Genomic DNA, 20224 nt, shown 5'->3' with positions numbered 1-20224 from the left:
CTGACTGAAAATTGTTGGATTGTATACCTGGATTATTGAGCATGGACATTTTTTTGATTAATAAAATAAAGTTAGCCTAAACCACTATATTATGTGTTTTTTAAAGAGAGCGGTCTATTTTTGTCTTGAACTAGCTGTTAGCTCATAAAACTAGCCAGAATTTAAATATCTAACCCAACTGAAGCTGAACAGGTAAGATATTCATTGTGCATTAGTTTTCCACAGAACCCTGCTTCAAAACATATTAACCATCTCTTTAAGCTTGACAGCAACATAACAGAAAATGACTAAGGGAAACAGATAGTGGATGAAGGAGTGGGTGGAAGACTCTTCCTTCACAGAAACACACACCTGTCTTTCCATTGATTAAACACACAAACACACAAAAAGCAAGCACTTCTACACCCAGAGAGACAGATTTCAGCTGATGAATGTGACAGCCAGGTACACACAGCTTGGCAGTAGGCAACAGCCTTCCTTAAAAGTCTACAGTGGGTGTCTCCAGAACTCTTTTCTAACTCTTCCCTCTGTCAAATGGACTTTCTCACTGTCTAGGTTTGTTCCGGTGTCTCTGCTTGCACAAAGCCACATCTGCAACGTCAGCCTCTGTTTCCACTCCGTCCTCACTGTGTTTGCACTTGCTGTTCTGTTTTGTATTTTTTATTTAGAAGTATGTCAATTCTGTTGCACACAGCTACTTGGAGGCAACAGAGGAGGTCACAGGACAACAAAGTCGTGCTTCTTCAAGTTGTCTTATTAACAGGTCAGAGAAAGATAAGGATGGAAGTTCACTGGTGATGGGACGGGATGGAAGGACGGTTTTCTCTTGATGAGAATTAGCTCATGCTGAATGTTTGTGTGTGTGTGAGAAGACCCATTGAAAAAGTATTGAATACCTAAAAGGATAGTTCAGATCTTTTCAATTTGGTTCAATTAAAAAGCTTATGAACATTTAATATCTCACTTGCTGTAAATAACGCTTTCAGAAATAGAAGACACGCTCACAAAACACTTCAAACCTGGACTGAGATGCCTTCTGGTCCCTTCATGCAATTTCTGAATGGACTGAGGCAGCAGAGAGTTGATGTCACTGCTCCTACACCTTTGAGTTGCCAAGCAAGATAACAGCTGACATGAAAGCACAAACTTGATTCATGGCTCAAAGATCTAATATAGTGTACAGGTGCATCTAAAAAAAAGAATTTGTGAAAAAGTTCACATTGTTTGCCAGTCATTTCAGAAAGTGAAACTTATATATTACATAGATTCATTACACATAGAGTGAAATATTTCAAGACTTTGTTTCTTGTAATTTTGATGCATATGGCTTTAATGAAAAAATAAAATTCAGCGTCTCAAAATGTTATAATATTCCACAACCAGCTTTTGATACCTTTGTCAGTGTGGGCAGGAGTCAAGTCCTGTTGGAAAATGAAATCAGCATCTCCATAAAGTTCATCAGCAGAAGGAAGCATGAAGTCTGTAAAATGTCCTGCTAGATGCTGCATGGACTGTGGACTTCAGAGAACACAGTGGACCAACACTAGCAGGACATGGACCCAAACCATCACTGACTATGGAAACCTCACTCTGGACTTGAAGCAACGTGGATTCTGGAATTCTCCACTGTTCATCCAGACTCTGGGACCTTGATTTATAAATGACATGAAATATTACTTTAATCTGAACAAAGGACACTGAACCACTGAGCAACAGTCCAGTTCTTTGTCTCCTCAGCAGGTAAGACGCTTCTGATTGTCTCTGGTTCAGAAGTGGCTGGACTTGATGAATGAGACATTTGTAGCTCATGTCTAGAAGTTAATCAGCTGATTAGGGTGTGACACCAGGAGTTTCCAATAGTGAAAATCTTCACAGTACTCTAATATTCTGAGACACTGAATTGTATAGTTTTTTTTTTTATTTGTAAGTTATAATCATCAAAATTACAAGAAATAAAGGCTTGAAATATTTCACTCTGTGTGTAATGAATAAATGTAATATATGAGTTTCACTTTTTGAAAAGATTGACAAAAAAAAAATTGAACTTTGTCACGATATTCCAATTTTTTCAGATGCACCTGTGGGGCTGAGATGGTATAGAGGTAGAGCAGCTGACTTGGAACCAGAATGTTGCGGTTTGATTCCCCGCCATGTCCAAATGTCATGGTGTCCCTGAGCAAGACATCTAATCTCTAATTGCTCCCTAGGCACTTACATAGCTGCCTTCTGCCTCACCTGGGTGTATCTCAGGTGTGATGGGTTAAATGCAGAGAACCAGTTTCCTCATTGTATGGGAACATACAACGTATAGAACGTATACTTATACATAGTGTTTAAAATCCCAAACAAGAATCAACAATTTCATGACCATGGAGAATATTGATGATGACACACACATCTAGTTAAAGAATTTAGTTAACCACAAAATAGATTGCTAAACTGAGTTAATTCATTATGTTTAGCAAAGGATCTGAGGGAGATGTGCATCAACCTGGTCAGTGTTGCGCTCCACATGAAGGCAGCTGAGTTCTGTTCTTCTTTTAGTTCCAAAATGTTGGCTTCATTTCTGAAAGTTCACATTTATTTGTGGGTAAGTTGTACACAATCAGAGGCAACTTAAAGACAAACTCGTCTTCGTTGCCATTTTACAGAACTAGTTTGTGCAAGTGCATATAGTCTGGACAGACTGATGAGTGAACAGCTAGTTTAAACCTTAATACTAAGGTGGCTACTGTTGTTTAAACAACTCTAATCTTATAAACTTCATAGCAATTCATCTGAAGGTTGATTTCATAAACCTTTTATCATGGCCACTTTTACATTAGATGGGTAGTTACATAAAATCTTCTGGTTATGTGCAAATGCTAGGAACAAATAGTTAAAGCACTCCCATAACAGTCCAGGACACTTCCAACAGAGACATCAAAAGTTCTGAGGTAAGTGTTTATAAAATAATGTTTTCATAAAGCACTAAACTTTTTGAGACTGCAGATGTTTCAACTCTCTTTGGTCTTTGCTCCACTTGGACTAGTTGATAGCTTGTCAAATTGGATAGAATTAAATTATTAATTCTCCAGACTGAAACAGTTCAAAGAGTTAACTACAACAGGTAAGATATTAATTGTTCACAAGCTCTCCATATAACCCCATTTCAAAATAATCTGAACTATTTAAGGCATTTAAGGCAGGGGAGTCAAACAATTAGAAAAGGGGGCCAAAATTCAAACCTTTCTAAAACTAAGGGCCAATTTCAGAATCTACATTAACTCAAGTTAGATACCCAACATCTTGTCTTGGTCACATGTTCCTCAACAAGTGTTTGATTGGTCTCATTTGATCTTCTCTGTTGTGCTTTTAACATCATAATCAAAAATTACTGAAAAAATTCAAGTGAAAACAGTATTTTACGTTTCACATATCACTTTGGGGGCCAGATAAGATGTCAATATGGCCCTCGGGCCTTGATTTTGACATACTTTGTATATGATTTAAGGTATTCAGCAAAATGGCATTTGACTTTTCTGCTTAACCATCTGCCAGACTTAACCCAGCAGCGCTCATACTTAGCCTAAGTGCCTTTAGAATGGATTTTATCAGAGAAAAAAAAATTGCAATATATGTGTAGCCCTTCATCTCTCAGAACGTAGTTTTTATAACAAAGCGTACCTTGTAAAATTACCTCCTCTTCAAATCACGCAGCAAATGTTTTCTGTAAAACAAGCGCTGATACCGCAGCTACTCTGCTCACACGCCTGCACACACTTTGCCACAGCTGTGCACCTAAATGACCAAAGTGTTTGCCTCCTTTTCTCGACCACCATTCTTGGTTTTCACAGCATTCTTTCACCCTTTTGTCCCGGCGCATTCCTCAAGGTTGCTGAATAACGCATAAATGGGGGTGCAATGTTGTATGAGCACACACTGCGTTCAAAAGGTCACTTCTTGTTGAAGAAAACTGGCTAAAATTTAAGATCTCATCTTCTTCAGCACCTTTCACACACTCAGGTCAACTGGGCCATTCACTGATCCTATACTATAATCCAATTAAAATAAAGAGAAGGAACAAATAAACCAAAAACACTAATCAACGTGAAACAACTGCGTAGGAAAACAGTGTAATAATAAAATGTTCACAGATTATTTGACCTTAGAGCTTCATGCACACAGATCACATTAAAAACAGAGAAAGCAAAGACAACAGTGCATGTGGATAAATAATGAACAAAGTATGGTAATGACTCTGATACCGGCACTTTTTTCTTTTTTACCTGCTTGCTCTTTGTCCTGTTATCCCTATCGGAGCCTCTCACATATCCTCCAAACTGTAAATTATTATGGCTCAGGTCAGCTGGTCTCAACGCAACTGACAAAATTTTCTCAATGAGAAGACAGGGTGAAGGAGAACCCTCTTGTCCGGGTGAGAGACTTGCTGCTGGATATACTATGGATTCCTGGGGTTAGTGGAAGATTCATTCAACCTTTATTTAGACAGGTTAATCCCATTGAGTCTCGGGGACTCATTTACAAGAGAGACCTGATTTATTAACAAAAAGTGATGACAACAGTGAATAACAACGACAACAACAGACAGTCATAAAATAGGCATAGGTATACAAATTTGAGTTTCTCTCCATCTTTATTTATTTATTTATTTTTTTTACAAATCAAAACAATCAAAACAAAATAACAACCAAAAGGACAATCAAGAGGAATAGCAGCAAACAGCTAGATTATAAGGCGATTTAGAAAACTAAAAACAGGAACATGTCTGCATTGGTTTTTGCCAGGAACTTATCAGATGTTTAAAGTCACTTAGAGAGGTCAAGGTCGAAAGCTTCAGGTCTTTTTGCAATATATGCCAGGAAACAGGAGCTTCATAGGAGAACGTGACGTGTACATATTGAATTCATGATAACAGGATTTCTGCTTTTTGGTGTTGGCAGTTACCTGTTTTATCAACAAATGCGGAAAATGTCGGCAACCGCTCTGGCCTTGGTAAGGCTGCCCGGCTTGTATGAAAGAATGTATCGAGCGATAAGTACTCAGTCTCAGACGCTGTGTGAGCTGAACCATAAGCTGGATGCGATTTCTGAGAATCTCAGCCCACTTGTGGCTCCTGGAACTCACTGGTGGGAAGGAGTTGACCTTGGAGAAGGATACAAGCTCGGCCCGGTGGTGTGACCACAAATTTGGTTGTTTGGAATCACCACTGAGATGTACCAGCAGAACTTTAAAGGCAGACATGAAGTCAAGCAGAGTCTGTGTGACCCAAAATAATTGTTATCTAATCTGACTTCCCCCACTGGCCATGAATTGGCCAACTATCACAATCTCCTCCTGCTGGTTTATGTGCTCCCCTCCTGAGGATGTTTGTGGACCTATCAGAATGGAGCCAGTGGATAGACACTGTACCATCTATTATCATTATTGGGCGACTGTGACTGAGTGGTTAGAGCAGTCATCCTCCAATGCAAAAGTTGGGGGTTCGAATCCACCAGCAGTCACATGCCTAAGTGTCCCTAGGCAAGACACCGAACCCCTCGTTGCTTCCAGTGTGTTTCCCATCGGTGCATGAATGTGATAAAGCTCTGATTAGTCTCTTTAGAATGATTTGTTCAATTAGCTTTGTATAGATCTAGTAGAGTGCTGTATGAATGGGTAAATGAGGCACAGATTGTGTTGTAAAGAGCTTTGAGTATCTTGATAAGACAGAAAGGCACCATATAAGTACAGTCCATTTACCATTTATCAAAACTGTGGAACTTCTGGAAGTGTCCTTGGACAAACTCACTGCCCTCGTTGGCCCTATGCATAAATGTATTATGATGTCATCAGTATGTGTTATTTGTGCTGGGGTCTTTTTTTGCAATTCTCACAATGTGTCCTGTAGGACGCAATGCAAGATTAGATTTTTCAACCTCCTCTCCCTTCATGTTTCTTCTTTCTTATCTGTAAAAAGGGCTGCGCCTCCCGAGGCCGGCAGCCTCAGCCACCTCCGTCTTCCCCATGTCTGTTGTTGTGTTCGCTAAGACGTCTGTAAATGAAATGTAATATTGTTGTGCTCCGGTGCAATGACAACAAAGCTGATTCTGATAAAATTATAGTTCAGTATCTGTCAAACTGACCGAGTTATTGCCATCTTTATGAAGAACGTTTCATCAAAAACTGTCGTGATTCATGAAATATTTTGTGAACAAACAATGTTGATTTCAACAGTTAATCCCAATGATTCAAACAATGTTGTGCATACTGTAGATTGTATGTTGGCGATGACTCTCAGCTAACACCACATCAAATTTTAGTGTATTATCTGTAAAACCTGCCGACCTAAAGTCATTTTTGTAGTGGCTAGCTATGGCGGCCACCTTCAAACAGGTTGACATAAAAAGTTAATCAGTTCTAGATGTGCATCCAGTGGGAACGTTATTAGTTTTAATAAAATTCATCCAGTGGTTCATAGGATATTTTGCTAACAGACAGAAAAACAAACACACTCACATGCTCACACAAGCACACAACCATAGGTAACTGCATGATCACCTGCATTTCATGGTGATATTCATGTTGCCATTATGTAGCTGACCCATATCAGGTTTTTATTTTTTGGATGGAAGTAAAGAACCATCTCTGATTATTTGTTTATATAGATATGTATAAATAGTTAACAATGGGCTAAAAAACATAAGGACAACTTCCAATCAAATTATCTTTCATGCGTAGCCTGAAAATCAATCAATCAATCTGAAATCTATCTGAGTTCAGGCTCCTCCCCCTAAGTATCAGTTCAGGAGGCTTGACGTTTAACAAGATTCAAGGTAGTCGCAAAGGATTCACAGAGCTGGTACTGCCAGCAGCAAGGATGTTAGGGAGAAAAAGGAGCATTATTCAGCACATCAGCTGGAAGACACTGAGCATCTAGGCCAAAAGTGTTGTTTACTCTGCTGTCTCTTCTCACCAAACTGCTGCTCTCGCCCAAATCACATTCACCTGCCAGTTTGGCCTCAACTCTCTGCACTCATGCATGCTTCGGATGGATATTTGCCTCTCAAAAATGGATGCATACATCACACAGATCCTGTGCAAGCATCAGCTTGAATGACTTGTCTAAGTTAGATGATCGGTCATAAAATGCTTCTTAAGCTACCAGATTATTTTTGTACCAAAACACACAAATGAGTTTAAGGTAAAACTGGAAAAGTTACAACAGTTATCACTATTTTATATGATTGTGCAGAAATAGTTTTGACTGTTATAATGAATGCATTGAGCTAAAATTCACCAACAGCATTTATTTACAATTAAAATGACAAAACTTAAATTCCCTTATTTAAAAGAGTCACCAGACAGATGCAAGAAAAAGCAGATTAAATCAGGTGGAAATGAACACCTGGCTTAAGCTTACCTCTTTGGGTGGCTGATTATAGGAGGATAATCACTGCACACTGACCAACAGAAAGAATTAGCAGGCTGACAGACAGCAGCACACAGGAAACCCTGGCATATGTGCACCCTTGAGAGATGCACCTTGTGGACAGAGCTTTTATGTGCTGCAGGGTGGAGTCACCCGGGTGGGTGGGAGAGACCGATGGAGGAAGGGAGAGATAGATGTGGAGATGGAGTCTGCTAAGAGTAAATATAACCTGAACCCAGACAACATTTATAAAGATCACTTCTTCTAGCACCCGGCCTGGGTATAATAATCAGGTCGTATGAATACAAGGATATTTAGAAGCATTAATATGAACTATATTTAATGCATTAATGAAGCATTAATATAAATATATTTACTCCACATGAACTAGTGTGTATATGAAACAGTGAAATACTTAGTTAGTCAGAAATATATTTAGATTTTATGTTTTTATACAATTGCACTTTAAGTTTTCAGATTTTTTTTACCATTGTACCACAGAATGGTCTACTTAGAGTGTGGTGATGTCATGCACTCCAACTTGCGTGTGTTACTGCTTCCATATTTTTTTCAAATTAAATTAAAGCATAAAAGAGTTTATAGAGAAATTAGTTTAAACGTGATTTATAACTTCTGGTTTGTTAACAAACGTTTTATATTCAACGTGAAACTCCACACTGGGAAATTGGGGGCGGTAAACTGATATTTTAAAGTGACTTTTAGGATTACAATTCTTATTTAAACATTTGCTTTCATTTAAAATAAAGTAAAAATGACATCTGCTTTTGACTCATTGTCGTATAGGTGTGAAAACTTCACTCAGCACTAACTGTGGTGACAAATATTAAAAGAAAACATTTAGTCACAGTCTGAGACTAAACCTACAGGCTTTTCTCAGAGGGTCTTTGTTAGACTGTGACGACAGCTCTTTCCAGGGCAGTTTTAACACCTGTGTACAACTTTCTTTGGATTTCTCATGAACTCGGATGTGTTGGACAACCAACATAAATACAATAAGTTTTTCAGAAACACTGTTCTCTATTGCCATTTCCTCTGCATAGCCTAATCTTTTTAAAAATATTTGAACACATAAAAGATACAAAGTGGTCGTTGATGGTGCAGCGTGTGTATGAAGGCAGTGGGGAAAAAATGGTGAATATCCTGTTGCATCTCCAAAAACCCAGTCCCAGTTTAATCAGTATATTGGTTTAGGTGTGACTTGGATACTAGTGGCTGTTAAAGGGATAGTTCAAATTTTTTCAAGTAGGGTTTTGTGGGAAAGTTATGAACAATTATTGTTCTAACTGCTGTAGTTCTTTGAACTACTTTGGTTTAATTCTAACTAGACTGATATGCCAACATATAGTTTGAGCCAAATTGAAGCCACAGTGGAAGGCTATGCAAATTATAATGTAATATAAAACTGACTGTCATTTAAAGTTTTATTGTCAAAAATGTTAGTGATGTGCTGAGGTCGATGGGCTGAAAAAACAGCTTGAATCCCTGGAGGGAAATGTGAAACTTGACAATATGCAACAATGCATGCCTATACAATGATAGTGAAAATGTTGATGGAGGTGCTGAAATTGGACAAATTGCTACTGACTGATCATGTGTACCAGACACCAGGCAGAAGATACTCAGATGGAAGATTGGGAGTTATCGTGGCCAGGCTTCATCATTATCATCAAGAGTGCGTGTAAATATTACAACGAGCGTGCAATGGTGGCCCGATCCACTTCAAAGAATCATCCATATTCATCGTAGTAAACTACACCCTGGGAGTGGCGAGGGCATGAGTGGCGGTCACGGAGGTGAGGTGACTTCGGTGAAACCTACCAGGTGTCCAGTATGGTCTTCTTTTTCCCGCATGGCTTCACATCATGCGTGGAGGGATGGACAAGATTTTTGTCGACTGCATTAAAGCGATGGATTATGTCAAGAAAAATGTCATTCCAACAACAGTCAGCGAGGATCAAAATAAATCAGAATAAACCACAGGACTGGCCTCCCTCAACCGGCATCTTTTCTTAAGCTTATGTTTGACTCAGTAGTTGGCTGTGGTCCTTTGTAGGTGGTATGTATAACATTTTATTTGTATTGGAGGGCAAGTGTACAGTGTCAACGCTTTAAATTGATTACCGTAAGTTCTGTTATTATAGGAGCGTTTTTCTTATCTTTTTTATTTTCTCTTATTTATTTTTATTTGTTGTATTGGAGCTGTCATTTCTAACCCGATCCCAAAACCCGGCCCGGACTGACCTGGATTAGGGCTGGGCCGGGCTGTTACAATGTGATTAATGGGCAGGCCTGGCCGGTCTCAGGCTTTTAATTTGGTCAGGATCAGCCGCAATCCAATTATATGATAACATGGCCTGCCATACATCCACCAGCCGCACGCAGCCATTTCACTGCAAGCTGACTGGCCTTGAAAGAGGTACAAAGTTCAGTTAAGCTTCAGATGGGACTGTACTGCCAGGCAGCGATCCATCGCCCAAATGGACATTCATTCTGCCGCTGCACTCAGCGGACGCACGCGGCCGATGACCCAAACAGGTGTGTCAGAGCTGTCTGCGTGTCTCAATATTTCAGAAGAATGCAGGCAGAAACAGTTTAACTGCTTTTTTATGGCCATGAAAGTACAAACATCTCTCAGCTCCGAATCTTCTGCCACTTTTATATCGCTGCGCGACCCTGACCATTAATAATTAATTAAAAATATTGAGTTTTTTTCCGGGTTTGGACCTGTAATTACTGTTAATTCATCGGGTCGGATGTGGTTTGGAAATTACGTCTGCGGGCTGGGGCCGGGTTGGATCTGATTTTTTGGGCCCAAATGCAACTCTATTGGTCAGTGATTCCACAGTGTTAATGTTCTGAGTTGATTGCTGTACATGTTTGATATTTACAGTAATATTTGCATATTTTGATGTTTATTTTTTTTGTTTTTTAGTTACTTTTATAGTACATGTGGGCAGACAGGAGTCCAGATGGTTGGATTGTGTTCTCTAAGCACTAATGAGTGGATTTTCAGTTGACAGTGATTTTTGTTCTCTCTATGTTCGGGTATGAGAGAGGGGTGGGTTTATACCGGATCAGTCTTTTGTTTTTTGCTTGTTTTATCAGGTACTGGCTTGTGATATTTTTATGTAAATTATTTCTTGCTGTTCAGCTATGACCAGTGTTAAGAGTGTTGTTCACTCTAGTGGCTGACCAGTTAAGTGTGTAAGCTGGAACGAAAAATCCCTTAATGGTCGAGTAAAATTCTGGAAAATGATGTCATACCGAAAGCATATGAACACTGATTTTGCCTTTTTACAGGAGACCTATTCATTCATTCAACCTTTATTTAAACAGATAAATCACTTTGAGCCTAAAAAACTCATTTACAAGTGCGACCTGTTTGGACAGACAAAAAAGTGATAAAATGGACACATGTAGGAGTTGGAGGCAAAAAAAATTCCCATCAGAATTTTTTCCCCTGCCTGAGAGAATAAAAAACCTAATATTAAAAAAACACCTCGCACAAACAAGCACATAGTGACATAGACATTCTGCAGAGGGGGTAGCCGAGAGAGGTGAGCATGTTCATAGATGCTCTCGAGGTCACTGTAAGAGTTCTGATAAGGATGGAATAATCAGTCAATGTCCTCCGGTGAGATCCGTAAACATTCTCGAGGTATGTCGAGGAATGGCCAAGAATAATGTCTATGAGAATCCAAGAGTCCTTCAACACACAGTTGTTTTGGGGACAGGCAGAACTTAATGACATCTACCTTGAGTCTGTGTTGGTCCACTCAGTTCCGAAATGTCCAAAATACATGGCCACACTGAAGGAACGTGCCTGAGTAAAATCCCCAAAATCTGATCCATTCAGCCCAAAGCATTTGAGTCTGGGTACTCAAGACACGAACCAAGCCATCATCAAGGCAAGCAGCATGATCAGGTCCAAATTTGCTGCCAACGACTTCCTTGATTGATTGATAAAACCAGCAACCAGCCGAATCCAAAACGCAGGAACCAGTTATTGAAATCGAATCGAATCTATGTGTGCTCATAGTGGAAAATTTGTTAAAATATGGTCTGGTCAAGTGTTTCAGTCCAGTTTTCAATCCAAATCAAGAGGGGTAGCTATTATAGTTGGTAAGCAGGTACAATTTACAGCCTTGTGTGTGCATGCTGATAATGCTGGGCGGTATGTTGTAGTGGTGGGAAAGTTGTACACGTTGTCATTGATCTTAGTTTCGGTATATGCTCCCAACTGGGATGACTACAATTTTTAATAACCTCTTCTCAAACATAACAAATATGTCAACACATAATCTTGTGGTGACACAAATTGTGTGCTTTCATCTCTTGACCATAGTTCAATGGGGAAAACTACCCTGACTAAGTCAGCTCAATCAATCAATTCATTCCTTGAATCATATGGTGTGGCAGTGGCTGATGTGTGGCGCTTCCATAATCCTACTTCAAGATTATACTTGTTTTTTTCCCCGCAGTCCATAAGACATGCTCCCAAATCGACTATTGTTTTCTTGACAATTAATTCTGCCTTTGGTGAAAGAGTGTGACTATGGGGTCAAGGTCATCTTGGACCATGGTCCACTTATTGTGACATTTTTTATCTCGGTCACAAAATCTGTATATTGTCCTTGGAGATTTAACTCCTGACTTTTATCCGAGGAAGATTTACCAAATTTTTTTACATCTGAAAATTAAATTTTCCTCAAAGTTAACCAAGTCTATTTTTAAATACCATTTTTTAAAATTTGTTCTTCTCAATTTGTATGCTTTTTATGATTGTCTACTGTTGTCATCACTGTTAAAATCAGGTCTCTCTTGTAAATGAGTCCCCGAGGCTCAATGGGATTAACCTGTATAAATAAAAGTTGAATGAAAAAAACCCACACATTTTGAGCTGTGCTGTGACAGGCACACCAAGAGCTCTTTGAGTAATAAGTTGTGTGTTTGACCTCGTATTTTATTACTCTTCCTGTTCTCTAGATTAAGTTTGTCACTACTAATGTAAACATATCAACTGCTTCAAGCTTGACTTGATGTATTTCAGCATTATTGGAATCAGTGTGTTTTGCTGATATATGTGCAATTTAAAGGTGCACTAATGTTGACAATGACAACAACAAAAACTCAAGATAAAGAAGCGAGTGACCCAATTGTGCAGTTTTTTCTTCACATCAGAGAACATATGTATGTAGATGAACATATGCATGATATATTCATAAATTAAACGGGTTCTTTCATTTTTCTGGACTGTATATAACGTGCATTGAATTTAATAAAATGTATCGTGAGACGTTATTTATCTTTGACCCATCAAAATGAATGTGGTCATTTATTTACAGAATCAAAGTTTAACATCAAACATTTACATCAATTTGGCACATTGAAAAATAACAACATGGCTAATTTAGCAAGCTATACAAGTGATTGATTATCCACACGGCGGTGGATGAGCACTTTACACATCTGTTTTTCAGTGTTAATTGTTTAATGTTTTTTTTTGTTCGTTTATTTCTTCTGTTGTTCTCTCTCTCTCTCTCTCTCTCTGTTCATTTGTTCCCTAATGTGTCCTGTGGCATATATATTTTAGCAATCAGTTTCATTTTTCAACCTTTATACACACCTGTTCTCCATACTCATTAGGCTCAGCTGCCACCTCATCCTTTTCTACTGGGGCGGCTGTGGCTGAGTGGTTAGAGCAGTCGTCCTCCAATACGAGAGTTGGGGGTTCGAATCCACCAGCAGTCACATGTTGAAGTGTCCCTGGGCAAGACAGTGAACCCCTCATAGCCTCTGATGTGTGTCCCATCGGTGTCTGAATGTGATCTAAATCACTGATTAGTCTCTTTAGAATGATTTGTTCAATTAGCTTTGTAGAGATCTAGTAGAGTGCTGTATGAATGGGTAAATGAGGACACAGATTGTAGTGTAAAGCGCTTTGAGTATCTTGAAATAAGATAGAAAGGCGCTATATAAGTACAGTCCATTTACCATTTACTTCTACTCCTTGTAAACGTTTCAACAAAACAAAACCATCCAGAGGACCTGACTTAACTTTGTTGGATTTTTCTACGTGGACCATTGAGCATGAACTTTGATACTTATTTGGAAATCTTCCTTTAGAAACACAAAAAAACAATGATTCATTTTGTCGTAAAAGTATGACAGCCATCTTTGGTTTTACTAAATTTCTGCCTTTTCAATTTTTCAGTGTAGTGTTTTGTTTAAAGGTAGGAGTTAAATTTTGAGCACTTAACCACCATTTTGTGGCTAAGGAGTCCAATTGTGCTGGTTAGAAATGCCAAACATACAGACCCTTTCCAAAAAAAATTAGAATATCATGGAAAAGTTGTTCCATAGGATGGGTAAGCCACAAAAGTTCATAGCTAAGGAGGCTGGCTGTTCACAGAGTGCTGTGTCCAAGCATAGCAATGAAAAGTCTAGTGGAAGGGCAAAATGTGGCAGGAGACGTTGCACCAGCAAAAGAGATGACTGTGGGCTCCAGCTGATGATCAAATAGAAAAGATTCCAGAATCTGGCAGAGATCCAGAAAGAGTGAAATGAGGCAGGAGTCACAGCTTCAAAAACCACCACATTCAGACGCATCCGGGAGATGGGCTACAACTGTTGGGTTCCTCAGTCCTCTTTTCCGATGAAAGTAAAGTGTGCCTTTCATTCAGAAATCAGGGTTCAAAGGTTTGGAGGAAAAAGGGCGAGGAACAGAGTCCATATTGCGTGAGGTCCAGTGTGAAATATCCAGTCAGTCATGATTTGGGGTGCAATGTCCGGTACAGGTGTTGGTAAACTCTGCTTTCTTGAATCCAAGATCACTGTAACAGTCTACCAGAATGTTTTAGAGGACTTCATGGTTCTTTCTGCTGAGGATCTGTATGGAGATGCAGATTTCATCTTCCAGCAGGACCTGGCTCCTGCCCATGCTGCCATCACAATGCTTGACTGGCCAGCCAACTCGCTGGACCTAAACCCCTTTGAGAATCTATGGGGTATTCTCAAGAGGAAAATGAGGGGCACCAGACCCAACAACAAAGAGGAGCTGACAGCAACCATCAAGGAAATCTGGGCTTCCATAACTCCCAGTCAATGCCACAGGCTGATTGACTCAATGCCACGTCGCATCGAGGCAGTGATTAAGGCAAAGGGATTTCCAACCAAGTATTGAAGATTGACATATCGTTTTAAAGCACCATATTTTGATTGATTTGTTGTGATCCTAATTTCTTTATTTTTTCTGCAAAAACTGAGAAGTAGTGTGGGCTGATTTCTCCACAGTATTCCAATTTTTTTTAATCCTGTTTTTGTGGGTTTCATGAGCTGGAAACCCAAATTATGTAAGAATAAACAAATAAATACTTGAAATCATTTAAATTGTGGGCCCTGAATCTATCATTTATTGAAGATTAACTTTTTGAATGGAATTATGGAAGTTAAACAACTTTTCCATGATATTCTAATTTTTTGGAAAGGGTCTGTATTTTTACTTCATATATTTTAAATATTTACTGATTTTGAAATGAACAAATGACACACAATGTAACCAGCATTGCAGATGTTATGCAAATAGCAAAGACCATACTCAACATCGCATTGATCTGGTCAGTATACTGACAACTCATGTTCCTTTAAGCCTCTGCTGTTTCTTTGTGCACGAGTGAACCAATGAGCACTATCACACTTCTTAAACTGCCCTACTGATCAGGAACAAATGAACTGAGGAGGCCTTCTCAGTGTAACCACCTCACTTCTGGTTCAGAGCAACATGGCAACTTTCAATGCACTTTTACATGTTTGCTGTACTGTGAATTTACATTTGACAAATTACACATTTTGTCATAAAGCACAGCACTCACCTTAAACATCATATTTACCAGTTTAGGAGTTGTTGTTCTGTAGTTTAGTTACATTTTCAGATGGGTTAATGGCATCAGAGTTTGCAAGGCTCCCACATTCCTCAACCCTTTCCTCTTCACCATGAGGCAATCTTGGAATTTGCTGTGCAAACAAAAGTAAACAGCTAAAAGTGTCCATGTCACCCCAGACGTGGCACAGAGAGCTGTGGAATTTAGACCTGTCCCAAAATACCACTGAGCCTTATCAGCCCACATCACCAACATTTTATCAGCTAACTGTAGTTTTAATCCTGAAACTTTTGAGAAATTAAGAATTTTCCATTCGTTTTATTTAAATGTAGGCCGTTTCAGCACTAGTCTATGGTGGCCCTGAGGTGTAAATGAATTATACATTTGAAAAAACAAAATTAAATTAAGAAAAACCGTAAGTGGTGGATTTTTTTAATTTTATTTTTTTACTTTATTAACAGCATAGAACAACTGAACACTGTACATTAACAAGATGCAAATACAAACTCTCTTGAAGGGTGTGGGGTCCGTGTATCATGTGTTCAGTTGTTTTTTAATTGAGAATCCAAATTTAAAAAACAAAAACGACTTATTTCATTATTAATTTTCACGAGGAATTAAAAAAAAATATACAATACAACCATGCTTTTTGCATTTTTCACTTTATCCATCACATCATGAGGATAAAGTGAAAAATACAAAATGGAATTGTTTTTAATTCCTCGTGTAAATGAATAATGAGATAAGTCGTTTTTGTTTTTTATATTTGGATTCTCAATTAAAAAACAACTGAACAAATGGTACATGGACCTCAAACCCTTCACAAGTGGTTGTATTTGTATCTTGTTAATGTACATTGTTCAGGTCTATGTTGTTAATAAAGTAAAAAAAAAAAAAATTTTTAAAAACCACCGCTTACGGTTTGGCTTAATTTACCGGTAATTCCGTTTTTTCAAATGTAATTCCGTGTTTTGTTTTGTTTTTTTAATGTTGTTGTGTTTTTCCAAATTTAATTTTTTGTTTGAAATGTAATTCTGTTTTTTCAAATTTAGTTTAGTTTTTTGAAATGTAATTCTGTTTTTTCAAATATTCATTTACACCTCAGGGCCACCGTACAACATGGCCCTTGAAGTATCAATAAATTATTTTTTAAAAATCAATAGAAATTGCAATAGTCTATTGTAACTAGATGTCAGTTTAACAATCAAACATTTGATATTTTATTGGGAAAACTTAAAGAAATAAATAGATTAATATTAATAATAAAAATAAAATATCTCCCTAATAAATCTCATAACTCATCTTCAAAAATTTACTATGACAATCTTTTAGAAACATTGACTGACGGTGTGGAAGTGCAGAGGTTAAAGAAGGTGTGATCGGAAAATTGCTGGTTCAGCTCCCTGTACCGGCAACATCAAAATGTGGGTGGGATAGGTGAAACACCCACACCTGCCTCCACCCTTATGTGTCCCACTCTGGGACCTTGAGCAAGGCCCTTAACACCCACCATCTGGGCACCCTATAGCAGCTCTCTGCTCCACACAGAGGGCTGTGGTAGCTCGGTGGTTTGTGGTGTCAGGAAGGGCATGCAGTGTCAAAATAAATGCCAAGTCTTTGTGCGACAGTTCACTGTGGCGACCCCTGAAGAAGGGAGCAGCCGAAAGAAGATTATTTTTTTTAGAAACATAATAACCTTAGGTGTGAGAGGCTGGCCCAGTGAGGGACTGGAGACTTTTCCAGGGCTTACCTAGCCCCTCGCCTGTTCATTACTAGGACAGGCACCCGTCCGCTCACAGGAACCCTGGACAGGAACAAGTGGCTTCAGAAAACAGATAGTTGGAAATCACTATTCACCACTTTGTGTTTTAATGTATAATTTGCTCCAATGCATCACTGACTGTGAAGATCGAGGTGTTGCTGCCTTCAATTCGCACCTGCAACATCCAGGATGTTATTTTATTATTATTATTGAGCCACGAGAACTCATTTTCAAGAGAGACCTGTTTAGGGAGCAGATGGTGGGGGTTAAGGGCCTTGCTCAGGGGCCCAGAGTGGGGCGAATGAGGGTGGAGGCAGGTGTGGGTGTCTTTATTGTGTCTATACAAACTATAAGCTTTAGTCATCCCTTGTACCGTATCAAACAATCCCCAACACGGCCAATGCTTGGCTAATTTTTAAATATCTTTTAGAAAATACCTTGTTTTTGATGTGTTTACACTCCCATAACTTTTACACTACTTTCTTTTTCTTGAAGGTATTTTCCATTTTGTTGAATTATAATTTAACCACCACAGCCTGTGACTTTGAATGAAAGGCCAAAGCGTGGTGATATCACTAGAATTTGGCACTTCTAGCTACAGCAACTCAGCTTACTCCTTACTTAGTCGTGTGAAGTCAGTGCTTCATAATGACAAACTTTCTTGTAACAGTCCTACTGTACATGCATGTGTGCATGCATGTGAGTGTGTAAAGGTCTTGTTTAGCTTTGGGAGTTTGCTGTGAATGCATTGGGGGGGTCCTCACACTCCCCCACTCACAGCTGGCCTGAGCCTAGACAAGTCTTCACACATGAGTGTCGCAGAAAAGCCCACTAAATTCACATACTGTGCCTTACACATCCTAATGTACAAACACTTTAACAGTCTCCCCACTGAGCTCTTTCCATTCCATATGTTAAAAACACACATATGCAGCACCTGGTTAACAACAAGCTGTAAGATTACAGCGTCTGACCCAGGACTACGCAGTGATGACATCACTGCAGCGTGAGAGATAAGTTCACAGGGTAAGAGGTAGCTCGATGGGTCACCACTGATTCAAAGAACTTATTGTTTTTCTTTAATGACCACAGTTGCTCCATGTTAAACAACACAAGTTTTGATAGTGACCTTTTTTACACCTATGCAGCTACACACCAACATGGAAGTTACTCATTACGTTATCACGCTCACAAGACAAATGGATGGACAGAGGGTATTACCAATTCTCCTCTTGTATCTGCGACGGGGACAATAATCACATTTATTTTCCAATAATGAGGATTTTTCTGCATTAAAACAAAAAAGTCCATGCTCAATAATCCAGATACAATCCAACATTTTTCAGTCAGGTCATCTGTACAGTTTCTTTTGTTTTTTCTGAAACGTTTCACCTTCCATCCGGAAGGCTTCATCATTCAAGGAAACACACAACACAAAACTGATCAGTTTTGTGTTGTGTGAAACTGTCCAGATGACCTGACAGAAAATTGTTGGATTGTATAGCTGGATTATTGAGCATGGACTTTGTTGGTTTAATGCAGAAAAATCCTCATTATTGGAAAATAAATGTGATTATTGTCCCCATCACAGATACAACAGGGGAATTGGTAATACACTCTGTCTGTCCATTTGTCTATGAGCATGATGACGTCAAAAATGAGTAACTTCCATGTTGGTGTGTAGCTGCATAGGTGTAAAAAAGATCACTATCAAAACTTTTGTTGTGTATACCTGGATTATTGAGCATGGACTTTTTTGGTTTTGAACCAGTTTGACATGACTGTCGACGAGGAAGAGGGCTGGCTCCAGAGGAGGGGGCATGCCAAATACACCATCTTAGCACCAACATAACTGGTTTGTTCCACTTTGGAGTAAGCTGTTTGGGGGAAGAATCAGTTATGTGTTGTGTGTTTCATTGACTGATGAAGCCTTCTGGATGGAAGGTGAAATGTTTCAGAAAAAAAAAAAAAAAAAGAAACTGTCCAGATGACCTGACTGAAAATTGTTGGATTTTTCTGCATTCTTAATATACCATACCATACCATTTTATTTATAGAGCATTTAAAACAGCGACAAGGCCAACTAAAGTGCTGTACAGACAGAACAACAGACAACAACACGAAGCAATATACAAAATGAAGTAAATCAAAAATATAGACATAAAAACAATGCAGATAATAAATATGACGACAAACCAGTGTGGAGCGTACAGATTCACAACACAGATCATCTGGTGTTGAAAGCTACTGAATAATAGTGAGTTTTTAAACGGGATTTGAAAACCGAGAGGGAGGGGGCCTGTCTGACAAGCAGAGGTAACTCGTTCCAAAGTTATGGTCCTGCTACAGAGAAGGCCCCGTCACCTCTGCGCTTAAGACGAGTTCCTGGAACTGTGAGGAGCAACTGGTCCGCTGACCTCAGGGAACGTGGTGGGACATACGGTTGTAGCAGAACAGAAAGATGGGGAGTGAAACTGTTCAGCGATTTGTAGACAATATGTGCTTATAGACCTCACAGACATGATCATACACATTTTTGCTGATTTTTTTAGGGGTTATTTATGTTTTCATTCAAAATGTAAAGGGTCTCAGTTGGTGGCCATTGACTTGACTGCAGTCTATGAATTTATTACTAAATATCACTCTATTCTACATAAACTGTTCTGTTTCAATCATAAAATCAACTTGAGTCTTGTTTGTTGGACTTTTAGCTCCAGACACCACATGTCTTCTTACAGCAACAACAAAACATTTAGGGATTTATTGCTGGACACGTTATTGACATAAGTGAATCATGAATATGCCCAATTTGTTTTTTACTTATAAGTAAATCCTATTTAAGAAGTGGGGACTATTCTCAAAAGTTTGTTAATGTTGTCAACATGCATTGTCACTTCAATTAATCAATAATAAAATGTAAATTTTGTTTAGTGGATAATCCTGAAGAGCCGTCCATCATAGTTAAGTACTTCCCTGTCCTCACACCGTAGTACTACCGCCTTGTCTCTGTTTATTTACATGTGCTACTTAGCAAACAGACAGCACCTTATGAGTGATATAACATGTCAAATGGAGACAGGCAGTCTGTAGATTCAGGTCGTGTAGGATATTTTTGTCAGATTTTAGCGAAGTGGGAGAAACAAGTGAGTG

At 38.8% G+C, this 20224-nt stretch overlaps 1 protein-coding gene across 1 annotated transcript in view; it reads right to left on the bottom strand.

Annotated features, from left to right (window-relative positions):
* Positions 1-7467, bottom strand: part of col8a1a (collagen, type VIII, alpha 1a) — a 16665-nt gene extending 9198 nt beyond the window's left edge. The window contains exon 1 of the mRNA XM_037686569.1: positions 7403-7467. The gene's annotated coding sequence lies outside the window, so the exon portion shown is untranslated. The remainder of the gene's footprint in view (positions 1-7402) is intronic.
* Positions 7468-20224: the final 12757 nt, after the last annotated feature.

This window comes from Nematolebias whitei, chromosome 13 (assembly GCF_014905685.2).
Source record: "Nematolebias whitei isolate Nwh7 chromosome 13, NemWhi1, whole genome shotgun sequence".
Taxonomy (NCBI): domain Eukaryota; kingdom Metazoa; phylum Chordata; class Actinopteri; order Cyprinodontiformes; family Rivulidae; genus Nematolebias; species Nematolebias whitei.
The sequence above is the reverse complement of the archived record's forward strand: the minus strand, read 5'-3'. Positions and strand labels throughout refer to the sequence as shown.